The sequence below is a fragment of the Olea europaea genome, chromosome 5 (genome assembly GCF_002742605.1).
Source record: "Olea europaea var. sylvestris chromosome 5, O_europaea_v1, whole genome shotgun sequence".
Lineage (NCBI taxonomy): Eukaryota > Viridiplantae > Streptophyta > Magnoliopsida > Lamiales > Oleaceae > Olea > Olea europaea.
The window spans coordinates 5,743,853-5,752,677 of record NC_036241.1 but is presented as its reverse complement, the minus strand read 5'-3'; positions in this window follow the sequence as shown (position 1 = coordinate 5,752,677).

The following is an 8,825-nucleotide window of genomic DNA, read 5'->3' as shown; positions in this document are numbered from 1 at the left end:
GGGGGGGGGGAATTGAGCTGACTCGGCTCTGCCCTGCTCTTACCGAGTCGCAAGCTTGGGTCCGGCCTTAATTTTTTGGCCGAGCTTTTTCTCTAGTTGGCACGGCTCGGCTCGGGCAAAAAAAAGCTTGCTTTCAAAAAATTAAGTCGGTTCTGCTTGGTTCGTTGACACCCCTAACTAAGGTAGTCAAACCCATTTACAATAAGGAGAAGGAATTCAATATATTGAAAATGTTCATAAGCTTAGTTTTGTCTTAAATTACTTAAATTTGACTCAAATATATGTGCCGAGCAATAAGAATATCCGATAGGGATGTGCATCTATAATTGTTTGCCTATAAAAGGCAAAGATAAAATTGATAAATAATTGATAGCGAAACGATGAGTTTTGCTCATCTAGCTTGTCTTAAAGCTTAAGTTGGTGGAATAAGATTTTATTATATACTTAGATTACTTTATATTCAACACAATTATTAACACTTTATTTTGCCTTAAAATTTTATCTATTTTTTAAATTATAATAACAACGCATTTATCCATTTAAATGTTGATCTTAAAATCTTGATGTCCCAATTTCATAATAAAAGATGTCGAAATTTATTTGATTCGATTCGATTTCAAAGAGATTTGAACCAAATTGAGGGTCAATATATCTATTGAAAATGAAATCATAGGTGTGGATTGAACCGTTCATTCCAATTTGATCCAATGCAGTTCCTTCAATTAAGTTCTCAAATTCACTAAATATGCAAAAACAATTTGTTGATTCCATAATTGTTTAAATATCTAAACTTCTCCACAATATATTCAATAAAACGACTTATTGATGCTAATGATTTATTATGAATAAATGCTTAAAAAGCGGTCTTGACAATGCTTAAAAGTGATCCCCTCCACTACACAAATATTATGCAGTGAAAATTTGGGGAACGTCTAAATCCTGACAATATCATTTATATCATAAAATTACCATTTTACCCTGGAGGGTGAAAGAAGATATCCATAGAAAGCTTTCTTTAGAAGTAGCAGCTAATCACAATGGCCCCGTTTGGTACCCATTTTTTTCAAAATGCATTTTTCTCTCTCTTCTTTTCAATCACATATTCTTTGTTAAAATAATATTACACGTAAATCCAAAACTTTTCCTTATTTTTCAATCATACATTTTCCATCAATTTACTATTCAAAATGTATTTTTACATAAAAATATCTTTCAAACACCCCCAATATATATTTTAACTTCTGTAAATTAATAAGAATATTAACAATTCTAAAAGATTCAAACGAGTTAGATGAGCAATCAACATTAAAACATAAAATAAGTTCAAATTTAGTATATTGTATACTCCGAAAATACTAACATAATCCAATGTCAATTGTATATGAATTTAAACTTTAAGTCGCATCTTGCAATTGATCCATAACATGTCATGGCAAAGATATGAGCAGTCTAGGAGGCTCGATTCGCCTCTAGGGCATCTAAAAATAGGCTCATGGGCTTCCCCTTCAAGTTGACCCGAAAATTAAGTCAAGTAGCTTGCGAAATGTAGGTTGTAGACTACATTTTTTGAGGCATGATTTTTTAAAGAAAATTTGAAATTTTTATTGCAAAAGGAAAATGCTCACGAGCCATTTGGTTTGGCCTAATATGAGCCTCTTTGGTGAGCAAGTTGTTTAGAGAGGCACGCTAACCAACTAACACAACTCGAAGTTGGGCAAATTAAGCCAGTTTTGTTCGATTCATTGTGATGACTATACCTAGCTAAGGATATAAGAATCCAAGATTTTAAGCATTTGTTGTAATTTGGTTATTAAACATTTAAAATAAAAACGAAATAAATTTTTGCTATGGTATTTTAGGAAAGTGAAAAAGGGCAAGTAACCGAAAAACCAATCAATCTCAATGGTCTTTGGAACGGCCCCATTGTAGATTGAAACGTGTCGAAAGAAAATCACAAATTCCTAGGTTGTCTTAAAATCTGACACGTGAGGAAAATAATTGATATTAATTTGTCCTTTTCGCGAGAATTTCTCCTCCGTTTGTCGTGCAGCCATGTGAGGGTTTCTTAATTTAGATAAATAATTTTTTTGGTAAAAGTAGTTTACATAAATTTGGAAATTGTGACAACACAAGGAAAAAGTGAAAAATTTTGTTGCGGAATATATAAGAAAGATGAGCACCACTTAATATATAAATACATTTATATAAGCACTTGCAAATTTTGCTTGTTCAATATTAGTAAATAGGACTTCCTCGGCACTGAATAATATATTAACTCGAAGTGCTTCGCTATGAGTATCTAACTTTCTTAATGCTCGATTAAGTCTTGAATTTTCATGTAGAACATCGTTAGAGATTTTTTCGAGTGTCGAATTAAACTTGATAAAGGTATATTGTCGCAAATTGCCAATTTAAGAAAGAATATATTGCACATATTTAGAGGACACCATCATATTATGACATGCACTAACTAACATAAAATAAAGATACATTAAAATGAATCATATAACTCAATCTATGATTTTGAGCATATCATATATAATGTTATTGTTGTAGTTTGATCCAAATTCTAGTAAGTATTGGAGTTTTGGTTGAAGTAACTCGAGCATCGTTTGCATATTTTCTCTCGAGACTTGTCGCTGGCCTAGCACTTGAGCGACAGGGTTATCTGGCCCAAAGCCTTTTTGTTTTGATGCATTTTCTGGATTCCTATTCATCAACAACTTTATATTGTTGTAAACAATATATTGAGATCTTTAGATCTTAATTGAAAGTATTGAGATATTGTTGTAAAAATTATTGCTATTGACTATAGCGACTCCTTCGCTTATGATTTTTTTCCATCTTGGTTTCCACATCAATCTTGGTGTTACTATTGTGTTCCTGTTTATTTCATTATTGTCATTATTATATAGTTAATTCATAACAGTTATCTATACTAGTATTGTAGAACCAATGATGATAGATATCATTATTCATTAATTGCATGTTTAGATCAAAGAAAAAGTTGAATAAAATTGAAGTTAAAGTTAACAATTAATTTTAAATACACATTTCATGGGATACGTAACTTTTCCACCATATATTTTACTCAAAATGTTTTATCTAACCTTCTCTAATCATAGTTGTGCCACATAATAATTATGTCTTTATATGCCATATCTTCAGTAATTTTTTATTCTTTTTTATTAATAATTTTATTTTGTCTAAACATATCCTAAAGATAAGGGGCCCTTGATGTTTTTGTCTAATTTTAATTTATAATTCTTGATCCACATTCAAAAATCCTTTTGAATATTTTATAGGAACTAAACGAGTTTTGCTATTCATGACTTATTTTGAAAATTCTTATCAATGTGGTCTATTATATTTCTTTAAGGCTACAAAATTATAAGTTTAGCAAATTGTAACTATGTGTAAATTTCTAGATGTACAAGCGTTAATATATCTTTGAGAAGGAAAGAGGAGACTGAATTGATGTTACGTTCATGTAAGTCTGATGAAATATTTTGGTGCTTAGTGTTAAAGAAAAACTAAGGGAAGAGATGATTGTATGGATACGTTTATCTGTGGGCCTGAAAATAAAGACATTTAAGAGTTCTTCTGATTGATTTGCTTAATTTCATGTATAGTTCATTTATTGGGTAAAAATGGATAATTGGAAGTGAAATCGGAAGAAAGGAACAAAAATTAAAGAAAAAAAGACGTCCAAAGTTTAAGGACTAAACTTTAAGTTTTCAATGGTTAATTTGGACCACAAAATAATTATTGAAGATTATACGGGTTCAACTCGATGCAAATGAAAGATAAAGGACAAAAGTTGCATGAAGATAAGACCAAGATATGCCATCAAGAAGTTTAGTTGGTCCCAAACTTGGAAGCTATCGTTTGCATGCCAAGAAGGCCATCGTGCACATGGTGCACTACTCGACGTATGGGCATGGTTATTTTTGGGGTGAGACGGGCACTTTTCATTTTCATTTTCATTTTCTAAGTCAAATTCTTCTTGGTAACAACTTTGGGACGATTTTTTGACCTATTTTTGAGCCTTATAAATACAGAATGGGTGCAGTACATAAAACACCTCTTGTAACATAGAACTCATCAATTATCACAATCAAATAAAGGCCGACACGTCATTCTTTTGGGAGAATCAAGAGGCAATTACAAGAATTTAATCCATTGACAATTCAAACTTGATTTTTGAGCAAAATAGGAAAGACGCAACTGAAATTCATTAAGAAACGAAGTCGTAAGACCATGTATGGGGGGCTGACACCTGCCCAGTGCCTGAAGGTCAAGGAAGTTGCTGACTCGATGTTGAAGATATTCAAGATTTCTAATCTTCCCCTACATTATTCAGTAATCTGGGGACATATTCTATAGAATAATCATGATGCCTTGAGATTTTCATTAACAAAGATATAGATGAACCCATATTATGAAGTTTTAATATAATTTTAATATTTTAACATCCAATATATATATATATATATATATATATATATTGCTTTGTATGATTGCGATAGATGCTCTAGTGTTTTAATGCAAGTTTTCATGTTTACATCTTTCGTAGTTATAGAAAGATTACATGAAATGATAGATTTAATTCTACTCGAAGGAGACTATTAGGTAATTTAGGTACATTGATAAAAAAAACAAAATGCATACATATTTTCATGATATTAATTTGAATTAAGATGGAGTAATAAGGGGGATTTGAAATCATATATAGTAATCATCTCATCTAATTTTACAAAAGTTTTCATAATTTGCTCATTAGATTTTATGGTTTAACTAGTTAATTAGTATAAATTCTTCAAAAAATAAAAAAAATTGGTTATTCGATTAAAGTTAATATTAATTGATATTAGATTGAGTATATAGCTTATTACTTGTTCACGATACCATGCACTTGCAAAAATTCATTCAATCAAGTTTTAGGCACCATTTTCGGAATGTGACAATACCGACGATGATAGAGAAACTAGGGTGCACACATTTAGAGGTCACATCATATTATCACATGTACCATATGTATTAAATTTTTACTAACGTGGGTAACACGATGCATAACCAAAAGGATATTTGAACGGTGAATAGATTTGAGCATTCAAAGATTTCTTGACACCTTTATTCTTCAATTGATAATGTTTTCTAATTATGGAGTATGTTCATAAATATTTTTGGAGTAATACGATTTGACGATTAAGGTTTATTAAAACATATGCGTCGTTTTAATAAAGAGAGTTGTAATATAATAAGACTCATCTTAAAAGTGCTTAAAGATTTCATTAAAAATCACCAACATTATACAATATGTTTGATACAATATACCGAATAAGACAACTGATAAAATATGTTAAGAGTATATCATATCTAATCTTATTAAATCATGTCAAGACTCCATATTAAATTTGTGTTTATATTTTATTCTTTGATTATTTTTCTTTCTTGCAATTAGGCTATGTTTGATAGCCAAAGGTTTTCCATAGAATTTGGAAAATCAAGTCAATTTTTCAACTTTTGTAGTATTTAATAGGATTTATTTTCCATGGAAAATCTTTTCCAATTTTGGGTGTCACCTAAAAATCTTCCATGTAATTGAAGAAAATGAATTCTCACCAGTATGGTGAGAATTCAATTTCTCGGTTAAGTAGCGATTTTTTATTTTTATTTTTTTGGCAAAGGAAGCAAATTCTAAGAATTATTGTAAAAAAATATTTTCCTTTAATTGACAGTTTTCATGTAAAACAAAGTCAAACGAGCACTAAAAGATAGATTTTTTCCCCCACTAATTTTATTCCTTTAATTGACAATTTTCATATAAAACAAAGTCAAACGAACATAAAGAAATACTTTTATTTTAACATTTTTTACGTGAAAAATTATACCAATCAAACACAATAAATTGACAATTCAAAAAAAAAAAAAAATTCTAGACAATTCAAATCCCTGAAATTCGTTTTCTTTTCACTCAAATTCCATCTTTAACATATCCTCGGTAAAGGCCCCTGGAGTTTTGTCTAATTTAAATATATAATTCTCGATTAACATTTTAACAAATGCTTTGAATGTTTTACAGCAATACAAGCCTTGGTTGTTTTGAAGAAACTGTCAGATTTCTTTGATGGTTTAAGGATGAGTCACCGTTGCGGCTTGGGCTTTAGGAGCGCGCAGGATATTATTAATACATTCTCCCTAAATCTGTAGTGGCTTTTTCAATCTCCACGATCACTCTGAGCTCAGTTCTTGTTGGGCATATAACGTCAGGGCTCTCACCCTCGACACCTTTTCCTTATTCATCTACACCTATTTAACGATGGTTGTAGCTGATCACTTCACATATAGAAACATACGGTCACATTTTCTTTCTGATAAGGCCAAGAGCGAATATAGTTGTAGATTTTTCAACACAACTACGTATTATTAATCTCCAATAGTAAGCCTGGTCCTTGTCCAAGGCAACCTAGGCCATTGCTTTGGATCTCCAAATTTAAAAGTCCTCAAAAAAATTAAGGGAAAAACATTCAGGGATTAAGTATACAACAATTCAATTTTCAGAGAATAAGTCTATTGTAAGGAACTCCAATCTTCAACCACCAAAGCTTTATACAGGCTGAGTTACCAAAATCCTAATCAATACCAAAACTAGAGAAGACCCAAGAACACCACAAAGGTTCCACCTACGGTTGCTAGACCTTATGCCACTTAGAGACCACCACAAATGAGGTATAATATCACCAAGATAATCACCACAAAGGAAACAGGCAGAAGGCGGAAGAGTTCGACCGAGAAGAGAACAAACAGAGAAGAAGAGAGAACTCAAGTCTTGTGAGGCGTGTAAACCCAAGTGAATATATGGTGGACCAAGTGCCCAATAAGGTAAGCTTTTTTAGTTTTTTGCGTCATGTTACCTGGAATGTGAAGTTGCTCTATGTATGTTTCTTGAGAATGACTTGAGGCTCACTATGGACAACTCTTTCTGATATGATATTTATAATAAAAAATCTCTTCTTATTGGAGTTTTAGAGTGGTTTTAGTTCAGTTGATTGCCTGTTGCGCATGTCATTTTATGCCATGCATTGATATATTTTTTGGAGGCTCTAAACTTTGTTATCTCGGTTGCCATCTGGTTGGTTTATCTTTTTTGTTGAATTTGAGCCAGTAGAGAATGTTATTTTTGGATCCTGGAATTCTGTTTGTTTTCGCAGAATGTGATATGATTTCACGAAACTGCTTTAGTGTGTGCAACTTAGGTTGATCAAACAGTCTTGTCCATGTCAATGACATGTTAATCCATCATTTTCATCTCTTGTTATTTTCATGCGTCCAATCAAAATTGTATTGACAAGTCACATAAGAACATATTTGATATAATATTCGTAAGTCGGCTGTTTATAAGTTTAACATGATTTACATTTGTCACTAAAGTATAATCGCTTTAGCATGACGAGATCGAAAAAGTTTCTTGACGCATACAAGGTCGTTTAAGCATGTTTGCCCATTACTCAATCTAATTCATTTTGTTGTTACCTCTTTCAATTATATTTCATCGATTTTTTTTTTTAAAAAAAAAAAGGAAAAAAAAAATGATAGTAGAAGGTCATTCAACTACAAAAGGAAAAAGGCTTTTAATCATAGTCAATATGAGGGTCTATGCGGCCGCTAGATGGCTTTATGGTCAAACCAGCTATGTAGACCCAAATGACTTAAACTCAAGGTTATTATGCTACAGCATGTCAATCTACGTCAAGTAGGGATGACAATGAGTCGAATTGAGCCAGCTCGGCCCATCTACCCACGAGTTAATTTTTTTGGCTCTTTTGTTCCCATTTTTTATGAACCCATGAGCCGTGAACTTTAGGCTCATGGGCAAGACTCGTGGCGAGCCGAACACAAGAGGGTTCAGCTCGACTAGTGAGCAGGCCCACTCGGCTCATGCTCGGACTTGTCCAAATGAAAGCCCGAGTTGCCCACGAGTCGAGTGGTCGAGCCGACGAGCCGCTCGATTCAATTGTCACCCCTAACGTCAAGTTAATCCAAAAAAACACATATTACATATAACAACAATTTTTTTAGGGACTAAAATTTAGATTTTAATTTAAATCAAAGTCAACAATTAATTTCAATCATATATTTCAAAATTTTTTAACTATAAATTTTATCATAATTTATCAAAATCTACTGAAATTTGATTTTAAACCCTCACCGAACAAGGACAAAATGTTACTATCCAAATGTTAAACACAAAGGTATTTTATTTATCAGTTTTAAGTCATTATCCAATTTCTTTTTTTAGTTCTTCCATTTTACTTTGTTGGTCCAATCATCATCCTACTCTATGGCAAGTAGAATGTGATTTTTTTCAAACCCTGCAATATGCAAATTCTATCGATTTAGTAGGAGAGGGGCAACATGCTATCTACTATCTAGTTAACTTTGGGTTTTAATACGCGTGTAAATTGAATTTATTGTTCTATTAAAAACTTGTCAAGTTCATATTTTTATATAAATTGGTAGCGATGAAACTTTTAATCAGGATTTTTTGCTGGCTCGAATACTATGCTAACCACTTCAATCAAACTGACTATTCCAATATTAAAAAGTTAAAATGGATAGTCAAATTTAATATTAGAGTTCTCAAATAAATCATCGTCTTTATTGACATGTTAAGAGTAAGTCATTTAGGGCCTGTTTGATTAGACCGATTTTCAATGAAAATATTTTCCATTTCCCACCTTTTGACCTGTTTGATTGCAATAATTTCCTTGGCAATTCACTTCCTTCCCCCCCCCCCCCCCCCCCCTCCCCAACTTCCTTTT